Source organism: Lepidochelys olivacea (genome assembly GCF_965140295.1).
Source record: "Lepidochelys olivacea isolate rLepOli2 genome assembly, chromosome: 3".
Taxonomy (NCBI): Eukaryota; Metazoa; Chordata; order Testudines; family Cheloniidae; genus Lepidochelys; species Lepidochelys olivacea.
In genome coordinates, this window is record NC_140413.1 from 193,105,698 (window position 1) to 193,127,802 (window position 22,105).

General features: G+C 51.4%; 1 long non-coding RNA gene across 1 annotated transcript; it reads right to left on the bottom strand.

The window, feature by feature from the left end:
• Positions 1-14,451: 14,451 nt before the first annotated feature.
• Positions 14,452-16,209, bottom strand: LOC311517331. The gene is made up of 3 exons (XR_014710669.1): positions 16,100-16,209; positions 15,896-16,003; positions 14,452-14,933 (listed from the first exon to the last, which is right to left on the bottom strand). It is a non-coding gene; the product is annotated as an uncharacterized lncRNA (long non-coding RNA).
• Positions 16,210-22,105: the final 5,896 nt, after the last annotated feature.

Consider the following 22,105-nt stretch of genomic DNA (forward strand, 5'->3'; position numbering starts at 1 on the left):
AAGGAGGGAGGGATGGAGGAAAAGGTAAAACCACCCAAAGGACAAACCCTAATGTCCCCAGTGATTCTAAGGGAAAAAAATCCTAGGTGGGGAATAAAATTCTGCCACCTTAAACTAGGGTTTTCCATGCCGAGAATTCACCTGGCACCAGATGGATCAGATTGAACAGGTTCCAAACCTCTCAGAGGCTCTTACCTTCTCAACAGGGACATCTGTTTTCTTGTAAAATCTGTAAAGGGAAAGGAGAAAACTCCAAAGAGGTTCCTCCTCGTGCTCACGTACGTGAACCCTAATACTCTCTCAGTCCTCAAAGAGAGACCTCGAGAAGGAGACTTGCTGAAGCAAAGCCACAGGGATCTCTGGACGTTCCTCTGACCCTACGCCCCTGTCCTGCCTGGCTGATGTCAGCATCTCTCTGTGAGGTCACCACCTCCCCATCACATTTGACCAATAGGCTGAGCTCCTGCAAAAGGCCTTTGTGATCTCAATGCCACACCCACCCCTCCCCTGCACAGCTGATGTCCTGCCGCTGTCCAGACACTTTGGAGGTTTCAGCTACTAGTACCCTGTGGATCATCCCACTCAATGAGGGTTCATTCCAGGAAGGAAGCCGGCTAGACAGTAAAACATCAGAGGCTGCTCCCAATGCTACATGCAGTTTTTCAGAAATTAGGAGACTGTATGGCCAGAAGAGGCCATTACAGCATTTAATCTGACCCCCTGCATATCACAGGCCTCCTATAGACCACAATAGCTCCTGTCGGGGCAAACAGATTCCAGGTAGGCATCTGGTCTTCATTAAACGACATCAAGAGATGGAGAATCCACCACTTTCCTTGGTGGCTAGTTCCTGTGGTGAATCATCCTCGCTGTTGAATATTTGTTCCTTATTTGAAATATGAATTTCTCTCTTTTCACCTTCTAGCCATTGGGTCTTGTGATGCCGTGTTCTGCTAGATTAACGACCCCCTTCATACCCAATATTTTCTCTCCATTAAGGCACTTCAACACTTCAATGAAGTCACCTTTCAATCTTCTTTCAATAAGCTAAACAGGTTGAGCTCTTTCAATAGCTCACTAGAAGGCATTTTTCTCCAGCCCTCAGAACATTTGGTGGCTCTTTGCTGCCCCAGCTCCAAGGTCTCAACATCTTTTTCAAATGAGAACACCAAAACCGTATTCCAGGGTATGTCTACACTATGAAATTAGGTCGAATTTATAGACGTTGGTTTTGTAGAAAGCATTTTTATACAGTTGATAGTGTGTGTCCCCACCCAAATGCTCTAAGTGCATGTAGTCGGCGGAGTGTGTTCACAGTACCGAGGCAACCGTCCCCTTCCGGAGCATTGCACTGTGGGTAGCTATCCCACAATTCCCGCAGTCTCCGCTGCCCATTTGAATTCTGGGTAGAAATCCCAGTGCCTGATGGGGCTAAAACATTGTGGCGGGTGGTTCTGGGTACATTATCGACAGGCCCCTCTTCCCTCCCTCCTTCCGTGAAAGCAAGGGCAGACAATCGTTTTGCACCTTTTTTCTTGAGTTACCTGTGCAGACGACACATCACAGCAAGCATGGAGCCCGCTCAGCTAACCTTCACCGTATGTCTCCTGGGTGCTGGCAGACGTGGTAATGCATTGCTACACAGCAGCAGTTTATTGCCTTTTGGCAGCAGACAGTGCAGTATGACCGATACCCGTCGTCAATGTAGGCCTGGGTGCTCTTTTAACCGACCTCGATGAGGTCAGGGGCGCCTGGGCAAACATGGCAGTGACTCAGCCAGGTCATTTCCCTTTTAAGTTTTGTCTCATGGCAATTCAGTCCCACCGGCAGTGCACTGTCTTTTAATCAGCAGCCAGAAGATGATGGCCAGCAGTCATACTGCACCATCTTCTGCCGAGCACCCAGGAGATGATGATGGCTAGCGGTCGTACTGCACAGTCTGCTGCCAGCAAGATGTATAAAGAGAGATGAAGTGGCTCAAAACAAGAAATAGACCAGATTTGTTTTGTATTCATTTTCTCCTCCCTCCCTCCGTGAAATCAACGGCCTGCTAAACCCAGTTTTGAGTTCTATCCTTGAGGTTTTGAGTTCTATCCTTGAGCGGGTCATTCTGTTTCTCGCAAAGCCACCCCCTTTGTTGATTTTAGTTCCCTGTAAGACAACCCCGTAAGCCATGTCGTCTCATGTGATCCCTCCCTCCGTCAGAGCAATGGCAGACAATCGTTCTGCGCCTTTTTTCTGTGCAGACACCATATCACGGCAAGCATGGAGCCCGCTCAGATCACTTTGGCAATTAGGAGCACATTAAACACCACATGCATTATCCAGCAGTATATGCAGCACCAGAACCTGGCAAAGCGAAACCAGGCAAATAGGCAACATCAGCGCGGTGACGAGAGTAATGAGGACATGGACACAGACTTCTCTCAAAGCACGGGCCGTGGCAATGTGGGCATCATGGTGCTAATGGGGCAGGTTCATGCCGTGGAACGCCGATTCTGGGCTCAGGAAACAAGCACCAACTGGTGGGACCACATAGTGTTGCAGCTCTGGAACGATTCCCAGTAGCTGCGAAACTTCTGTATGCATAAGGGCACTTTCATGGAACTTTGTGACTTACTTTCCCCTGCCCTGAGGCGCACGAATACCAAGATGAGAGGAGCCCTCACAGTTGAGAAGCGAGTGGCAATAGTCCTGTGGAAGCTTGCAACGCCAGACAGCTACCGGTCAGTCAGGAATCAATTTGGAGTGGGCAAATCTACTGTGGGGGCTGCTGTGATGCAAGTAGCCAATGCAATCAAAGATCTGCTGATATCAAGGGTAGTGACCCTGGGAAATGTGCAGGTCATAGGCGATGGCTTTCCTGCAATGGGATTCCCTAACTCTGGTGGGGCCATAGATGGAACCCATATCCCTATCTTGGCACTGGAGCACCAAGCCAGCGAGTACATAACCAAAAGGGGTACTTTTCAGTAGTGCTGCAAGCACTGGTGGATCACAAGGGATGTTTCATCAACATAAACGTGGGATGGCCGAGAAAGGAACATGACGCTCGCATCTTCAGGAACTCTGGTCTGTTTCAAAAGCTGCAGGAAGAGACTTTATTCCCAGACCAGAAAATAACCCTTGGGGATGTTGAAATGCCTATCGTTATCCTTGGGGACCCAGCCTACCCCTTAATGCCATGGCTCATGAAGCTGTACACAGGCAGCCTGGACAGTAGTCAGGAGCTGTTCAACTATAGGCTGAGCAAGTGCAGAATGGTGGTAGAATGTGCTTTTGGACTTTTAAAAGCGCGCTGGCGCAGTTTACTGACTCGGTTAGACCTCAGCAAAACCAATATTCCGATTGTTATTACTGCTTGCTCTGCGCTCCACAATATCTGTGAGAGTAAGGGGGAGACGTTTCTGGCGGGGTGGGAGGTTGAGGCAAATCGCCTGGCCGCTGGTTTCGCACAGCCAGACACCAGGGCAGTTAGAAGAGCACAGAAGGGAGCAGTGCGCATGAGAGAAGCTTTGAAAACCAGTTGCATGACTGGCTAGGCTACAGTGTGACAGTTCTGTTTGTTTCTCCTTGATGAAACCCTCTGCCCCTCGGTTCACTTTACTTCCCTGTAAGCTAACCACCCTCCCCTCCTCCCTTTGATCACCCCTTGCAGAGGCAATAAAGACATTGTTGCTTCACATTCATGCATTCTTTATTCATTCATCACACAAATAGGGGGATAACTGCCAAGGTAGCCCAGGAGGGGTGGTGGAGGAGAGAAGCACCAGGAGGGGTGGTGGAGGAGGGAAGGACAAGGCCACACAGCACTTGAAAAGTTTAAAACTTTAAAACTTATTGAATGCCAGCCTTCTGTTGCTTGGGCAATCCTCTGGGGTGGAGTGGCTGGGTGGCCAGAGGTCCCCCACCGAGTTCTTGGGCGTCTGGGTGTGGAGGCTATGTAACTTGGGGAGGAGGGCGGTTGGTTACACAGGGGCTGTAGCGGCAGTCTGTGCTCCTGCTGTCTTTCCTGCAGCTCAACCATATGCTGGAGCATATTAGTTTGATCCTCCAGCAGCCTCAGCATTGAATCCTGCCTCCTCTCATCACGCTGCCACCACCTTTCAGCTTCAGCCCTCTCTTCAGCCCGCCACGTACTCTCTTCAGCCCGCCACCTCTCCTCCCGGTCATTTTGTGCTTTCCTGCACTCTGACATTGTCTGCCTCCATGCATTCGTCTGTGCTCCGTCAGTGTGGGAGGACAGCATGAGCTCACAGAACATTTCATCGTCAGTGCGTTTTTTTCACCTTCTAATCTTCACTAGCTTCTGGGAAGGAGAAGATCCTGTGATCCTTGAAACACATGCAGCTGGTGGAGAAAAAAAAAGGGACAGTGGTATTTAAAAAGACACATTTTATAGAACAATGGGTACACTCTTTCACGGTAATCCTTACTGTTAACATTATATACATAGCACATGTGCTTTCGTTACAAGGTCGCATTTTGCCTCCCCCCAGCGCATAGCTAACAGTGGGGAACATTTCTGTTCAGCCACAGGCAAACAGCCCAGCAGGAATGGGCACCTCTGAATGTCCCCTTAAGAAAAGCACCCTATTTCAACCAGGTGACCATGAATAAGATCACTCTTCTTAGGATAACACAGAGAGATAAAGAACGGATGTTGTTTGAATGCCAGCAATCATACACTGCAATGCTTTGTTCTACAATGATTCCCGAGTATGTGCTACTGGCCTGAAGTGGTAAAGTGTCCTACCATGGTGGATGGAATAAGGCTGCCCTCCCCAGAAAACTTTTGCAAAGGCTTTGGGAGTACATCCAGGAGAGCCGCGAATGCCAGGGCAAATTTTTCATTCAACATGCTTGCTTTTAAACCATGTATAGTATTTTAAAAGGTACACTCACCAGAGGTCCCTTCTCTGCCTGGTAGGTCCAGGAGGCAGACTTGGGTGGGTTTGGGGGGGGGTACTAGCTCCAGGTCCAGGGTGAGAAACAGTTCCTAACTGTCGGGAAAACTGGTTTCTCCGCTTGCTTGCTGTGAACTATTTACAACGTCATCATCATCATCTTCTTCATCCCCAAAACCTGCTTCCGTGTTGCCTCCATCTCCATTGAAGGAGTCAAACAACATGGCTGGGGTAGTGGTGGCTGAACCCCCTAAAATGGCATGCAGCTCATCATAGAAGCAGCACGTTTTGGGCTCTGACCTGGAGCGGCCATTTGTCTCTCTGGTTTTCTGGTAGGCTTGCCTCAGCTCCTTAAGTTTCATGCGGCACTGCTTCGGGTCCCTGTGATGGCGTCTGTCATTCATGCCCTGGGAGATTTTGAAAAATGTTTTGGCATTTCGAAAACTGGAACGTAGTTCTGCTAGCACGGATTCCTCTCCCCATACAGAGATCAGATCCCGTACCTCCCGTTCGGTCCATGATGGAGCTCTTCTGCGATTCTGGGACTCCATCATGGTCACCTCTGCTGATGAGTTCTGCATGGTCACCTCTGCTGATGAGCTCTGTATGGTCACCTGCAGCTTGCCACGCTGGCCAAACTGGAAATTGAAATTCGAAACTTCGCGGGCCTTTTCCTGTCTACCTGGCCAGTGCATCTGAGTTGAGAGTGCTGTCCAGAACAGTCACAATGGAGCACTCTGGGATACTTCATGGAGAGCAATGCTGTCTAATTGTGTGCACAGTATCCCAAAATTGACCCAGCAAGGCCGATTTCAGCGCTAATCCCCTTGTCAGGGGTGGAGTAAGGAAATTGATTTTAAGAGCCCTTTAAGTCGAAGAAAAGAGCTTCATCGTGTGGACAGGTGCAAGTTTAAATCGATTTAACACTGCTAAATTCGACCTCAACTCCTAGGGTAAACCAGGGCTTACTGATGCTGTGTCACCTCCCTATCCTGCTCACGGCTCTGCTCCTACGTCTAATGATGCCTTTACCCTGTTCACCACAACATCACACTGGGAGCTCATGTTGACGGGCTTCTCCACTATGGCCCCGAAAACCGTTTCAGAGTCATTGCTTTCCTGGACACACTTCCCCATTCTAGAGGTGTGACCGGCATGCCCTGTTGCTAGCTATAGGACCTTGCATTTGGCTCTGGTCAAATTTCTTTGCTTTGAATGGGTCCAGTTTGCCAAATGAGCCAGATCCCTCTGTATCACTGCCCTCTCCTCATCAGTAATTACCACGCTGCCAGTATTTTGTCACCCATCAATATTATCAGCAGGGATTGTATGTTTGCTCCTAAATCACTGATAAAAATTATTTTAAAAAATTTGTCCTTGAGAGCTTCTTCAGAGGCTTAGTACCCAGGACCAGCGCCCCACAGCACAGTGGAAGGAGACTCTGGCTGGTCTGTGACAAACACCCCTATTTTGGGGGTCCCAGATTATAGTGGAGAAAAATCCCTGTTAGAGCTGGTGGATCATCAGAGACAAGACCCTCTGCAGGGGGTCAGGGTGCTGGGAAAGGGCAGGACAATCTCAGTCCCAGCACAGCTGGGGAAGGTTTCTACCTTTTCTCAGCCTTGGAGCTACTCTCGGATGTTCTTCAGAGCAGGCTCCTCATGGCCATGTCCACAGCTACCTCCTCCTCGTCCTCTGAGTCTCTGGAGGTCCCTGCACCAGGGAGAGAAGGGGACAGGGTGACTCCTGCTGCCACGCGGGGAAAGGACAGGGACATGGTGCGGCAATGTGCCCCCTTCCCACCTGCGGGACCCAGGGCACTTCAGGAACCACACTTCCCCCTCTCAGTGATGCCTTCAGCCCCCAACTCCTTCAGGAGCCCATAGCAAAGAGACCCTCCCTCCCCCACAGTGTCCTGGACTCACCTGCCCCCACCTGGAGCATTAAGGACCAAAGTGGCAGCATCTATTATCAGTGGGGTTCATGTGGCTCAAGCCAGACACGTGGGCTGGGGACCCGTCCCCACAACACTGGTCGAGTGCCTGAGCCCAGGGTGTTCACAGCCCCCTCCTCACCCCTCCCTGAGCCCAGCCTGGTTCCTCACCTGGAACAAAGCAGCGGCGCACCTCGGCCTGGCTGCTGCCTCAGTCCCCGGCGCTGCTGCTGTGCCATGGGGAGTGGGCCAAGTTACTGGTGCTGGGACAGAGACCCTTCACCTTCTGCCCTGGGGAGGCTGGAAGGTCCTCAGTGACAGGGCAGGGCAATACCTCCTCCTGGGAATCAGGGCTGAGCTCCTGGGACCTGTGCTTCCCACACAACAAGCCCCAGGGCCTCCCTCCCCGGCTCCCCTCCTGGGTTGGGTCCTGCCTGCCCAGCCGCATCCTGGGACAGCTGCATTTCGGCCTGGCTGGTGCCTCTCCCACCTCGGTGCCTGCACTGGGAGCGGGTTTCCTCCTCCAGAAGGCTGGGCGCTTCCACCTCCTGGCTCGGGCAGGAACTCCTTCCCCACCAGAGGGGACAAAGGGACCGTTCTGCTCCTCGGAAAGATAGCAGCTGCTTTCCTCAGGCTCTGAGGCCACCTGCAGAGCCTTCTTTCTCAACATCCTCAGGAGCCTGGCCAAAATGGAACCGAGCGAGGAGCAGCCGTGAGTCTGGGCCCAAGGCAGCCTCTCACTAACCGCCCTGTTTGGTCCCTCCCCATCCCTGTCCCTGACAGAGCAGCTCCTCCTCTCCACACAGGGGTGCAGGGAGTGCAATCTACACACACTGCCAGGAGGTCATTGCATCATCTGCTCCCAACGTTCCCCCTCGTCATCCCTGGTGCAGCAATACCCGGGGAGTCTCCTCCTTTTCCAGCACTGGGGTCAGTCACAAAGACCACCTGTCACTTTGGACGAGCAGCTCCCTCCTCCATCCCAGGCCATACTCCCCATCCAGGCTAGAGAAGGAACAGAATCCAGGAGTCCAGATTTCTCCTGGGAAACCATTCCCGACGTCAAAGTCCCTAGGCATAGCAAGCCCTGGGTCTCCTTGTTTCCCATTGATTTCCAAGCTCAGCAGCTCACAGGGTCTAGCCCAGTTCAGAGACTCTCAGCCTTCGGAACAGTCTCCCACAAGGGAAGGGCTGGGAGCCCCATTGCTGGGACCTTTCCAAACACACTGGAGATGGCTCTGGAGAAGCCCCTCCCCTGACTGAAAGCGAGGGACTCCTGGGGTCGCTTTGCAAATCCAATATCCTTTCGGAGAGATTCTCTCCCCCTCTTTCTGCCTCTCCCCAGACAGACGGGGGATGCCACAGAGGAACCCTAATTCCACTCACTTGCTATAGGTGATAAAGCGATGCATGGTGGATGTTCAGGCTTGCCAGCTGTTGCTCTCCCACCTCCTCATTCTCCAAGCCCAAGGCAGGCTGGAAAGGGTGGTGACCTGAGGAATTACCCTGCCGAGCCAGCAGGCAGGGTGGTGACACTGGGTGATCGACTGGCTGTGAAGAAAGAGTCTGTCTTATTGCCAAGAGACGGAGTAACTCAGCCAGCAGCAGGGGGTGCAGAACACTGCCCTAGTGCAGGGGAGACAGCGCCTCCCAGATCCTGACATCCCAGCACTTTACACACCTTCCTGGAGACTGCTGCTCTTATCAATTTCAAAATAATAAAATACAAATCAAATAGAATATTTCAGCTCTTTGATTAGGTCATAATCTGATCTGAGTAAACGTGATAGGACACCTCTTATTATCTCCTGCTCCAAGTGATACTCTCCAATGGATCTCCATCCTCCCCACACTGTGAGGTAGGTAGGAGCGGATTGTTATCCCTACTTGAAAGAGGGAGAAGCAAAGACTGAGAAAGGAGAATTGACTTGTCTTAGGTCACACAGCCAGTCAGTGGCAGAGTTGGGAATAGGACCCAAGAGCCCAGACTTTCAGACTAACCATTGCATCTTGAATTTCATACATTGAATGACCTGAATAAAGAAAAGGAGTACTTGTGGCACCTTAGAGACTAACCAATTTATTTGAGCATAAGTTTTTGTGAGCTACAGCATCCGATGAAGTCAGCTGTAGCTCACGAAAGCTTATGCTCAAATAAATTGGTTAGTCTCTAAGGTGCCACAAGTACTCCTTTTCTTTTTGCGAATACAGACTAACATGGCTGTTACTCTGAGACCTGAATAAAGTGTTCTCAAATGAACAACCACAGTTCAAAGTAATTATTCACAAAGTATTTTAGAAGAACTGGAATGTTAGAGAGAATCATGAACTGCTCAGAGACAATTAATGCAGAGAAGCAGCAAAATTTGTCAACCATATGACTGGTTAGGTCTTATTTACTTGGTCTTAGAAGAGACCAACAAGGACCTGAGTCAACTCCCTGTTAATAATCCCCTGCTCAGCCAATCAGAGGAGAGGGGCGGGAGGCTGCGGGTTCTCACCAGAAAGCACAAAGGATGGCCCCGGTCACCAGTGGGGATCACTGTCCGAGCACTATTTCAGTCCCACATTTTTGGGGGACATCCCACAATGGGAACTGCAGAGCACCCCCGGACACACACATACACACATCCCTCTCCTGGTAGTGGGATGGGGAACAGGGGTAAGGAGAAAAGAAGTAAGAGATGAAGGGAAAGGAGGGAGGGATGGAGGAAAAGGTAAAACCAAAAGGACACACCATAATCTCCCAAGTGATTCTAAGGGACAAAATCCTATGGGGAATAAAATTCTGCCACCTTAAACTTGTGTTTTCCATGCCTAGATTTCAGCTGGCACCAGATGGATCAGATTGAACAGGTTCCAAACCTCTCAGAGGCTCTTACCTTCTCAACAGGAACATCTGTTTTCTCGTAAAATCTGTAAAAGGAAAGGAGGAAACTCCAAGGGGATTCCTCCTCGCGTTCACCAACGTAAACCCTAATACTCTCTCAGTCCTCAAAGAGAGACCTTGAGTAGGAATCTTGCTGAAGCAAAGCCACGGGGATCTCTTGACGTTTCCCTGGCCCTGTGCACCTGTCCTGTCTGGATGATGTCACCATCTCTCTGTGAGGTCACCACCTCCCCATCACCTTTGACCAACAGGCTGAGCTCCTGCAAAAGGACTTTGTGATCTCACTGCCACACCCACCCCTCCCCTCCACAGCTAATGTCCTGCTGCTGGCCAGACTCAATGAGGGTTCATTCTGGGAAGCAAGCCAGCTAGACACAGGGGTGCAGGGAGTGCAATCTACACACACTGCCAGGAGTTCATTGCATCATCTGCTCCCAACGTTCCCCCTCGTCATCCCTGGTGCAGCAATACCCGGGGAGTCTCCTCCTTTTCCAGCACTGGGGTCAGTCACAAAGACCATTGGTCACTTTGAACAAGCAGCTTCCTCCTGCCATCCCAGGCCACACTCCCAACCCAGGCTAGAGAAGGAACAGAATCCAGGAGTCCAGACTTCTCCTAGGAAACCATTCTCCACGTCAAGGTCCACCTCAGTCAATCGGGGTTAAGGCTGAAGGGCGGGAGGCTGTGGTTTCTCACCAGAGAGCACAAAGGATGGCCCCGGTCACCGGTGGGGATCACTTTCTGAGCACTATTTCAGCCCCACATTTTTGGGTGGACATCCAACAATGGCAGCTTCAGAGCACCCCCCGGGGGATACAAACACACACCCCTCTCCTGGTGGTGGGATGGGGAACTGGGGAAAGGACAAAAGAAGTAAGAGATGAAGAGAAAGGAGATAGGGATGGAGGAAACGGTAAAACCACCCAAAGGACAAACTCTAATGTCCCCAGTGATTCTAAGGGAAAAAATCCTAGGTGGGGAATAAAATTCTGCCACCTTAAACTAGGGTTTTCCATGCCTAGAATTCACCTGGCACCAGATGGATCAGATTGAACAGGTTCCAAACCTCTCAGAGGCTCTTACCTTCTCAACAGGGACATCTGTTTTCTCGTAAAATCTGTAAAAGGAAAGGAGAAAACTTCAAAGAGGTTCCTCCTCGTGCTCACGTACGTGAACCCAAATACTCTCTCAGTCCTCAAAGAGAGACCTCGAGAAGGAGACTTGCTGAAGCAAAGCCACAGGGATCTCTTGAAGTTCCCCTGGCCCTACGCCCCTGTCCTGCCTGGCTGATGTCAGCATCTTTCTGTGAGGTCACCACCTCCCCATCACCTTTGACCAATAGGCTGAGCTCCTGCAAAAGGCCTTTGTGATCTCAATGCCACACCCACCCCTCCCCTGCAGAGCTGATGTCCTGCTTCTGGCCAGACACTTTGGAGGTTTCAGCTACTAGTACCCCGTGGATCATCCCACTCAATGAGGGTTCATTCCAGGAAGGAAGCCGGCTAGACAGGAAAACATCAGAGGCTGCTCCCAATGCTACACTCAGTTTTTCAGAAATTAGGAGACTGTATGGCCAGAAGAGGCCATTAGAGCATCTCATCTGACCCCCTGCATATCACAGGCCTCCTGTAGACCACAATAGCTCCTTTCGGGGCAAACACATTCCAGGTAGGCATCTAGTCTTCATTAAACAACATCAAGAGATGGAGAATCCATCACTTTCCTTGGTGGCTAGTTCCTGTGGTGAATCATCCTCGCTGTTGAATATTTGCTCCTTATTTGAAATATGAATTTCTCTCTTTTCACCTTCCAGCCATTGGGTCTTGTGATGCCGTGCTCTGTTAGATTAACGAGCCCCTTCATAGCCAATATTTTCTCTCCATTAACGCACTTCAACACTTCAATGAAGTCACCTTTCAATCTTCTTTCAATAAGCTAAACAGGTTGAGCTCTTTCAATACCTCACTAGAAGGCATTTTTCTCCAGCCCTCAGAACATTTGGTGGCTCTTTGCTGCCCCAGCTCCAAGGTCTCAACATCTTTTCCAAATGAGAACACCAAAACCGTATTCCAGGGTATGTCTACACTACGAAATTAGGTCAAATTTATAGAAGTTGGTTTTGTAGAAAGTGTTTTTATACAGTTGATTGTGTGTGGCCCCACCCAAATGCTCTAAGTGCATGTAGTCGGTGGAGTGTGTCCACAGTACCGAGGCAACCGTCCCCTTCCGGAGCGTTGCACTGTGGGTAGCTATCCCACAGTTCCCGCAGTCTCCGCTGCCCATTTGAATTCTGGGTAGAAATCCCAGTGCCTGATGGGGCTAAAACATTGTGGCGGGTGGTTCAGGGTACATATCGTCAGGCCCCCTTCCCTCCCTCCTTCCGTGAAAGCAAGGGGAGACAATCATTTTGTGCCTTTTTTCTTGAGTTACCTGTGCAGACGCCATATCACAGGAAGCATGGAGCCCGCTCAGCTAACCTTCACCGTATGTCTCCTGGGTGCTGGCAGACGTGGTAATGCATTGCTACACAGCAGCAGTTTATTGCCTTTTGGCAGTAGACAGTGCAGTATAGCCGTCGTCGATGTAGTCTTGGGTGCTCTTTTAACCGAAGGTCAGAGGCGCCTGGGCAAACATGGGAGTGACTCAGCCAGGTCATTTCCCTTTTAAGTTTCATCTCATGGCGATTCAGTCCTACCGGCAGTGCACTGTCTTTTAATCAGCAGCCAAAAGATGATGGCCAGCAGTCATACTGCACCATCTTCTGCCGAGCACCCAGGAGATGATGATGGCTAGCGGTCGTACTGCACAGTCTGCTGCCAGCAAGATGTATAAAGAGAGATGAAGTGGCTCAAAACAAGAAATAGACCAGATTTGTTTTGTATTCATTTTCTCCTCCCTCCCTCCGTGAAATCAACGGCCTGCTAAACCCAGTTTTGAGTTCTATCCTTTAGGTTTTGAGCTCTATCCTTGAGGGGGTCATTCTGTTTCTCGCAAAGCCACCCCCTTTGTTGATTTTAATTCCTGTAAGACAACCGCGTAAGCCATGTCGTCAGTCACCCTTCCCTCCGTCAGAGTAACGGCAGACAATCGTTCCGCACCTTTTTTCTGTGCAGATACCATATCACGGCAAGCATGGAGCCCGCTCAGATCACTTTGGCAATTAGGAGCACATTAAACACCACGTGCATTATCCAGCAGTATATGCAGCACCAGAACCTGGCAAAGCGAAACCAGGCAAGTAGGCGACGTCAGCGCGGTGACTAGAGCAATGAGGATATGGACACAGACTTCTCTCAAAGCACGGGCTCCGGCAATGTGGGCATCATGGTGCTAATGGGGCAGGTTCATGCCGTGGAACACCAATTCTGGGCTCAGGAAACAAGCACAGACTGGTGGGACCACATAGTGTTGCAGCTCTGGGACAATTCCCAGTGGCTGCGAAACTTCTGCATGCATAAGGGCACTTTCATGGAACTTTGTGACTTGCTTTCCCCTGCCCTGAAGCGCACAAATACCAAGATGAGAGGAACCCTCACAGTTATGAAGCGAGTGGCGATAGCCCTGTGGAAGCTTGCAATGCCAGACAGCTACCGGTCAGTCGGGAATCAATTTGGAGTGGGCAAATCTACTGTGGGGGCTGCTGTGATGCAAGTAGCCAACGCAATCAAAGATCTGCTGATATCAAAGGTAGTGACCCTGGGAAATGTGCAGGTCATAGGCGATGGCTTTCCTGCAATGGGATTCCCTAACTCTAGTGCGGCCATAGATGGAACCCATATCCCTATCTTGGCACCGGAGCACCAAGCCGGCGAGTACATAACCAAAAGGGGTACTTTTCAGTAGTGCTGCAAGCACTGGTGGATCACAAGGGACGTTTCACCAACATAAACGTGGGATGGCCGGGAAAGGTACATGACGCTCGCATCTTCAGGAACTCTGGTCTGTTTCAAAAGCTGCAGGAAGAGACTTTATTCCCAGACCAGAAAATAACCCTTGGGGATGTTGAAATGCCTATCGTTATCCTTGGGGACCCAGCCTACCCCTTAATGCCATGGCTCATGAAGCCGTACACAGGCAGCCTGGACAGTAGTCAGGAGCTGTTCAACTACAGGCTGAGCAAGTGCAGAATGGTGGTAGAATGTGCATTTGGACTTTTAAAAGCTCGCTGGTGCAGTTTACTGACTCGGTTAGACCTCAGCAAAACCAATATTCCCATTGTTATTACTGCTTGCTCAGCGCTCCACAATATCTGTGAGAGTAAGGGGGAGACGTTTCTGGTGGGGTGGGAGGTTGAGGCAAATCGCCTGGCCGCTGGTTTCGCACAGCCAGACACCAGGGCGGTTAGAAGAGCACAGGAGGGAGCGGTGTGCATCAGAGAAGCTTTGAAAACCAGATGCATGACTGGCTAGGCTACGGTGTGACAGTTCTGTTTGTTTCTCCTTGATGAAACCCCCTGCCCCTTGGTTCACTTTACTTCCCTGTAAGCTAACCACCCTCCCCTCCTCCCTTTGATCACCCCTGGCAGAGGCAATAAAGACATTGTTGCTTCACATTCATGCATTCTTTATTCATTCATCACACAAATAGGGGGATAACTGCCAAGGTAGCCCAGGAGGGGTGGTGGAGGAGAGAAGCACAAGGAGGGGTGGTGGAGGAGAGAAGGACAAAGCCACACAGCACTTGAAAAGTTTAAAACTTTAAAACTTATTGAATGCCAGCCTTCTGTTGCTTGGGCAATCCTCTGGGGTGGAGTGGCTGGGTGGCCAGAGGTCCCCCACCGCGTTCTTGGAGGCTATGGAACTTGGGGAGGAGGGCGGTTGGTTACACAGGGGCTGTAGCGGCAGTCTGTGCTCCTGCTGTCTTTCCTGCAGCTCAACCATATGCTGGAGCATATTAGTTTGATCCTCCAGCAGCCTCAGCATTGAATCCTGCCTCCTCTCATCACGCTGCCACCACCTTTCAGCTTCAGCCCTCTCTTCAGCCCGCCACTTACTCTCTTTAGCCCGCCACCTCTCTTCCCGGTCATTTTGTGCTTTCCTGCACTCTGACATTGTCTGCCTCCACGCATTCGTCTGTGCTCCGTCAGTGTGGGAGGACAGCATGAGCTCACAGAACATTTCATCGTCAGTTCGTTTTTTTCGCCTTCTAATCTTCGCTAGCTTCTGGGAAGGAGAAGATCCTGTGATCCTTGAAGCACATGCAGCTGGTGGAGAAAAAAAAAGGGACAGTGGTATTTAAAAAGACACATTTTATAGAACAATGGGTACACTCTTTCACGGTAAACCTTACTGTTAACATTATATACATAGCACATGTGCTTTCGTTACAAGGTCGCATTTTGCCTCCCCCCAGCACGTGGCTAACAGTGGGGAACATTTCGTTCAGCCACAGGCAAACAGCCCAGCAGGAATGGGCACCTCTGAATGTCCCCTTAAGAAAAGCACCCTATTTCAACCAGGTGACCATGAATAAGATTATGAATGCATCTGAGGAAGTGAGCTGTAGCTCACGAAAGCTTATGCTCTAATAAATTGGTTAGTCTCTAAGGTGCCACAAGTCCTCCTTTTCTTTTTATGAATAAGATCATTCTTCTTAGGATAACACAGAGAGATAAAGAACGGATGTTGTTTGAACGCCAGCAAACATACGCTGCAATGCTTTGTTCTACAATGATTCCCGAGTACGTGCTACTGGTTTGGAGTAGAAAGTGTCCTACCATGGTTGATGGAATAAGGCTGCCCTCCCCAGAAAACTTTTGCAAAGGCTTTGGGAGTACATCCAGGAGAGCCGCGAATGCCAGGGCAAATTTTTCATTCAACATGCTTGCTTTTAAACCATGTATAGTATTTTAAAAGGTACACTCACCAGAGGTCCCTTCTCTGCCTGGTAGGTCCGGGAGGCAGCCTTGGGTGGGTTTGGGCGGGTACTAGCTTCAGGTCCAGGGTGAGAAACAGTTCCTAACTGTCGGGAAAACTGGTTTCTCCGCTTCCTTGCTGTGAGCTATTTACAACCTCATCATCATCATCTTCTTCATCCCCAAAACCTGCTTCCGTGTTGCCTCCATCTCCATTGAAGGAGTCAAACAACACAGCTAGGGTAGTGGTGGCTGAACCCCCTAAAATGGCATGCAGCTCATCATAGAAGCAGCATGTTATGGGCTCTGACCTGGAGCGGCCGTTCGCCTCTCTGGTTTTCTGGTAGGCTTGCCTCAGCTCCTTAAGTTTCACGCGGCACTGCTTCGGGTCCCCGTCATGGCCTCTTGTCATTCATTCCCTGGGAGATTTTGAAAAATATTTTGGCATTTCGAAAACTGGAACGTAGTTCTGATAGCACGGATTCCTCTCCCTATACAGTGATCAGATCCCGTACCTCCTGTTCGGTCCATGCTGGAGCTCTTCTGCGATTCTGGGACTCCATCATGGTCACCTCTGCTGATGAGCTCTGCATGGTCACCTGCAACTTGCCATGCTGGACAAACTGGAAATTGAAATTCAAAACTTCGCGGGCCTTTTCCTGTCTACCTGGCCAGTGCATCTGAGTTGAGAGTGCTGTCCAGAACGGTCACAATGGAGCACTCTGGGATACCTCACGAAGGGCAATACTGTCTAATTGTGTCCACAGTACCCCAAATTTGACCCAGCAAGGCCGATTTCAGCGCTAATCCCCTTGTCGGGGGTGGAGTAAGGAAATTGATTTTAAGAGCCCTTTAAGTCGAAAAAAAGAGCTTCGTCATGTGGACAGGTGCAAGTTTAAATCGATTTAACACTGCTAAATTCGACCTCAACTCCCAGGGTAGACCAAGGCTTACTGATGCTGTGTCACTTCCCTATCCTGCTCACGGCTCTGCTCCTACGTCTAATGATGCCTTTAGCCCTGTCCACCACAACATCACACTGGGAGCTCATGTTGACAGGCTTCTCCACTATGGCCCCGAAAACCCTTTCAGAGTCACTGCTTTCCTGGACACACTTCCCCATTCTAGAGGTGTGACCGGCATGCCCTGTTGCTAGCCATAGGACCTTGCATTTGGCTCTGGTCAAATTTCTTTGCTTTGAATGGGTCCAGTTTGCCAAATGAGCCAGATCCTTCTGTATCACTACCCTCTCCTCATCAGTAATTACCACGCTGCCAGTATTTTGTCACCCATCAATATTATCAGCAGGGATTGTATGTTTACTCCTAAATCACTGATAAAAATTATTTTAAAAAATTTGTCCTTGAGAGCTTCTTCAGAGGCTTAGTACCCAGGACCTGTGCCCCACAGCACAGTGAGAAAAGGACCCCTGCCCCTCCCCGTCTCTGTCCTCCCTCCAGCGCCTGGGCGCTGTGTCTCGCTCACCATAATCCTCTCCACCAAAGCCGCCTTGCAGCAGTGCGGCTCCAATGTGTCCTGTGCTCTCTGCTGTGCAGGGAGACACGCAGGGTGGATGGCATGCAGGAATATGAGTTGCTGGGCCTCATCCTGCACCCACCAGGAGTGGGGGTAGAGGAGAGAGAGCCAGTGAGCCAGGGACCTCCCTGCCCCACCCACACCAGCTGCAGGACTCAGGCCTGAATGGGGGACAGTGGGGACCCGGCCATTGTCCAAATCACCCACACCTCCTACACAAACAGGGTCAGGAACTGGGACAGTGCATGTTGGGGAAGGAGACTCTGACTGGTCTGTGACAAACACCCCTATTTTGGGAGTCCACGATCATAGTGGAGAAAAGTTCCTGTTAGTGCTGGTGGATCATCAGAGACAAAACCCTCTGCAGGGGCTCAGGGTGCTGGGAAGGGGAAGGAAAATCTCAGTTCCAGCACAGCTGGGGAAGGTTTCTACCTTTTCTCAGCCTTGGAACTGCTCTCGCATGTTCTTGAGAGCAGCCTCCTCATGGCCATGTCCACGGCTACCTACTCCTCGTCCTCTGGGTCCCTGGCGGTCCCTGCACCAGGGAGAGAATGGGACAGGGTGACTCCTGTTGCCACGCAGGGGAAGGACAGGGGTATGGTGGGGCAATGTGCCCCCTTCCCACCTGCGGGACCCAGGGAAGATCAGGAACCACACTTCCCCCTCTCAGTGATGCCTTCAGCCCCCAACTCCTTCAGAAGCCCATACCAAAGAGACCCTCCCTCCCCCACAGTGTCCTGGACTCCCTGCGTGGTGTCTCACCCGCCCCCAACTGGAGCATCAAGGACCGAAGTGGCAGTATCTAGTATCAGTGGCGTTCATGTGACTCAAGCCAGACACCTGGGCTGGGGACCCATCCCCACAGCACTGGTCGAGTGCCTGAGCCCAGGGTGTTCACAGTCCCCTCCTCACCCCTCCCTGAGCCCAGCCTGGTTCCTCACCTGGAACAAAGCAGCGGCGCACCTCGGCCTCTCTGTTTCCTGATTCCCAGGTGCTGCTGCTGTCCCATTGGGAGCGGGCTGAGTTGCTGGTGCTGGGACAGAGATCCTCCACCTTCTGCCCTGGGGAGGCTGGAAGGTCCTCAGTGACGGGGCAAGGCAATGCCTCCTGCTGGGAATCAGGGCTGGGCTTCTGGGGCCCGTGCTTCCCACACAACAAGCCCCAGAGCCACCCAGCCCGGCTCCCCTCCTTATCTGAGTCTTGCCTGCCCAACCGCATCCTGGGACAGCTCCATTTCGGCCTGGCCTCTGCCCCTCCCATCTCGGCGCTTATGCCGGGAGCGGGTTTCCTCCGCCAGAAAGCTGGGCGCTTCCACCTCCTGGCTCGGCCGGGAACTCCTTCCCCGCCAGAGGGGACAAAGGGACCGCTCTGTTCCTGCGGAAGATGGCAGCTGCTTCCCTCAGGCTCTGAGGCCACCTGCAGAGCCTTCTTCCTCAACATCATCAGGAGCCTGGCCAGAATGGAACCGAGCAGGGAGCAGGCATGAGTCTGGGCCCAAGGCAGCCTCTCACTAACCGCCCTGTTTGGTCCCTCCCCATCCCTGTCCCTGCCAGAGCAGCTCCTCCTCCCCACACAGGGGTGCAGGGAGTGCAATCTACACACACTGCCAGGAGTTCCTTGCATCATCTGTTCCCAGCGTTCCCCTTCGTCATCCCTGGTGAAGCAATATCCTCAAGGGCAGTCTTCTCCTTTTCCAGCACTGGGGTCAGTCACGAAGACCACCTGTCACTTTGGACAAGCAGCTCCCTCCTGCTGTCCCAAGCCACACGCCCGCTCCAGGCTAGAGAAGGAACAGAATCCAGGAGTCCAGGCTTCTCCTGGGAAACCATTCCCCATGTCAAAGTCCCTAGGCATAGCAAGCCCAGGGTTTGACGAAGCGGGACTGTTCTTAATGTTTCCTCTGAATATTAAAGGGGTGCCTCAGCTTCCCCTATGCAGTTCTTAAGTATCTAGGTGGTGGGAGAAGGGTGTAAGATCGTTGCAGAGCCCTAGAGGGCAGGTGTGTGCAGGGGTCTGGACACAGAGAATGGCCGACATCCTGTTTCCTGGCAACTGATGGCCTGGCCCTTCCCCCCTGCAAGGTGAGAGCTAAAGGGTTGGAGAACAAAGGAATCAGGTGGCCTCCTGACCTGGGAAAGGAACAAAGCCCAGAGGAGGAGGGGCTGGAGAGAGTTTCAGTTTGGGGCTGGCTGGGGACATGGAGTGAAGTGCAGACGGGGTTGTCTGGCTCACTGACCCCCAAAATGGACCCAGCTGAGGGGTCCTGTTCTCTGCACCTACAAGCTCTGGTTTAGACCATGTTCCTCTCATCTAATAAACCTTCTGCTTTACTGGCTGGCTGAGAGTCATGTCTGATTGCGAAGTTGGGGTGCAGGACCCTCTGGCTTCCACAGGACCCCGCTTGGGTGGACTCGCAGTGGGAAGCACACGGAGGGGCAGAGGAGGCTGAATGCTCCGAGATCAGACCCAGCAAGGTGGAAGCTGTGTGAGCTGTGTGTCCTGAAGACAGTCTGCTCACAGAAAGGAGACTTCCCCACAGTCCTGACTGGCTTCATAGGGAGTAGTTCTAGAGCATCGCCCAGGGACTCCGTGACACAGGGTCCCCTTGTTTCCCATTGATTTCCATGCTCAGCAGTTCACAGGGTCTGGCCCAGTTCAGAGATTCTCAGGCTTGGGAACAGTCTCCCACAAGGGAAGGGCTGGGAGCCCCATTCCTGGGACCTTTCCAAACACACTGGAGATGGCTCTGGAGAGACTCCTGGGGTCGGTTTGCAAACCCAATCTCCTTTGGGAGAAGCCCCTCCCTGGACTGAGAGTGAGGGGCTCCTTGGGTCGGTTTGCAAATCCGGTCTCCTTTTGGAGACATTCTCTCCCCCTCTTTCTGCCTCTCCCCAGACAGACGGGGGACGCCACAGGGGAACCCTAATGCCACTCACTTCCTCTAGGTGATGGAGCGATGAAGGGCAGATCTTCAGGGTCGCCAGCTATCGCTCGCCCTCCTCCTCATTCTCCAAGCTCAAGACAGGCTGGAAAGGGTGCTGACCTGAGGAGTTCCCCTGCCCAGCCAGCAAGCAGGGTGATGACACTGGGTGATCGACAGGCTGTGAAAACAAGAGTCTGTCTTATTGCCAAGGACGGAGGAACTCAGCCAGCAGCAGGGGGTGTAAAACACTACCCTAGTGAGGGGGAAACAGCGCCTCCGAGCTCCTGACATCCCAGCACTTTACACACCTTCCTGAAGCCTGCTGCTCTTAACAATTTCAAAATAATAAAATACAAATAGAATATTTCAGCTCTTCTATTATCTCATAATCTGATTTGAGGAAATGTGATAGGACACCTCTTATTATGCCCTGCTCTGAGTGACACTCTCCAAAGGATCCCCATCCTCTCCCCACCGTGAGGTAGGTAGGAGCGGATTGTTATCCCTACTTGAAAGAGGGAGAAGCTAAGGCTGAGAAAGGAGAATTGACTTGTCTTACGTCACACAGCCAGTCAGTGGCAGAGTGGGGAATAGGACCCAAGAGCCCTGACTTTCAAACTAACCTTCGGACCTTGAATTTCATACATTGAATGACCTGAATAAAGTGCTCTCAAATGACCAACCACAGTTCATAATAATTATTCAGAAAGTATTTTAAGAGAACTAGAATGTTAGAGAGAATCATGAACTGCTCAGAGACAATTAAAGCAGAGAAGCAGCAAAATTTGTCAACCATATGACTGGTTATGACTTATTTCCTTGGTCTTAAAAGGGACCAACAAGGACCTGAGTCTCCTCCCCGTCAATAACGCCCTGCTCAGCCAATCAGGTTAGAGGGGTGGGAGGCTGCGGGTTCTCACCAGAGAGCCCAAAGGATGGCCCTGGTCACCAGTGGAGATCACTGTCCGAGCACTATTTCAGTCCCACATTTTTGGGTGGACATCCCACAATGGGAGCTGCAGAGCAGCCCCCCCCCCCACACACACACACAGACACCCCTCTCCTGATGGTGCGAGGGGAAAAGGGGAAAGGACAAAAGAAGTAAGAGATGAAGACAAAGGAGGGAGGGATGGAGGAAAAGGTAAAACCCAAAGGACAAATCCTAATGTCCCCAGTGATTCTAAGGGACAAAATCCTAGGTGTTTGGCCGAAAATTCTGCCACTTTAAACTAGTGTTTTCCATGCCTAGATTTCAGCTGGCACCAGATGGATCAGACTGAACAGGTTCCAAACCTCTCAGATTTCAGAGTAACAGCCGTGTTAGTCTGTATTCGCAAAAAGAAAAGGAGTACTTGTGGCACCTTAGAGACTAGCCAATTTATTTGAGCATGAGCTTTCGTGAGCTACAGCTCACTTCAGCTGTAGCTCACGAAAGCTCATGCTCAAATAAATTGGTTAGTCTCTAAGGTGCCACAAGTACTCCTTTTCTTTTTGCGAAACCTCTCAGAGGCTCTTACCTTCTCAACAGGGATGTCTGTTTTCTCGTAAAATCAGTAAAAGGAAAGGTGAAAACTCCAAAGAGGTTCCTCCTCGTGCTCACGTACGTCATCTCTAATACTCTCTCAGTCCTCAAAGAAAGACCTCGAGAAGGAGACTTGCTGAAGCAAAGCCACAGGGTTCTCTTGACCTTCCCTGGCCCTGCGCAAGACCCGATGCAGATCCTGCAACGCAAGGGAGAGCCATGGCTCAGAGCTAGGGAAACTGGGGCTACACCTGCCACAGGATGGGAAGAAGGGTCTCTGGGAAGCGCTGGTGAGACCCCCCCCAAACACATATCCTGGCCTCCCTCATTCACATCCCACTGCAGGCAATTAGCCAGGATTCATGGCAGGATGACAGCAGGCCCTTCGATCCATGACTTAAGCATGATCTACCTGGAGGTGGGTGGTGTCCTTCTCCGTGCCCAGGGTGAAGACGGCATGCGGGGCAGCTCGAAGGAGGTGGTTCTCTAGCTCTGGCTCAAGGACAGCTGTCGTGGTGCTGGCAGGAGAGAGGAGCTGGT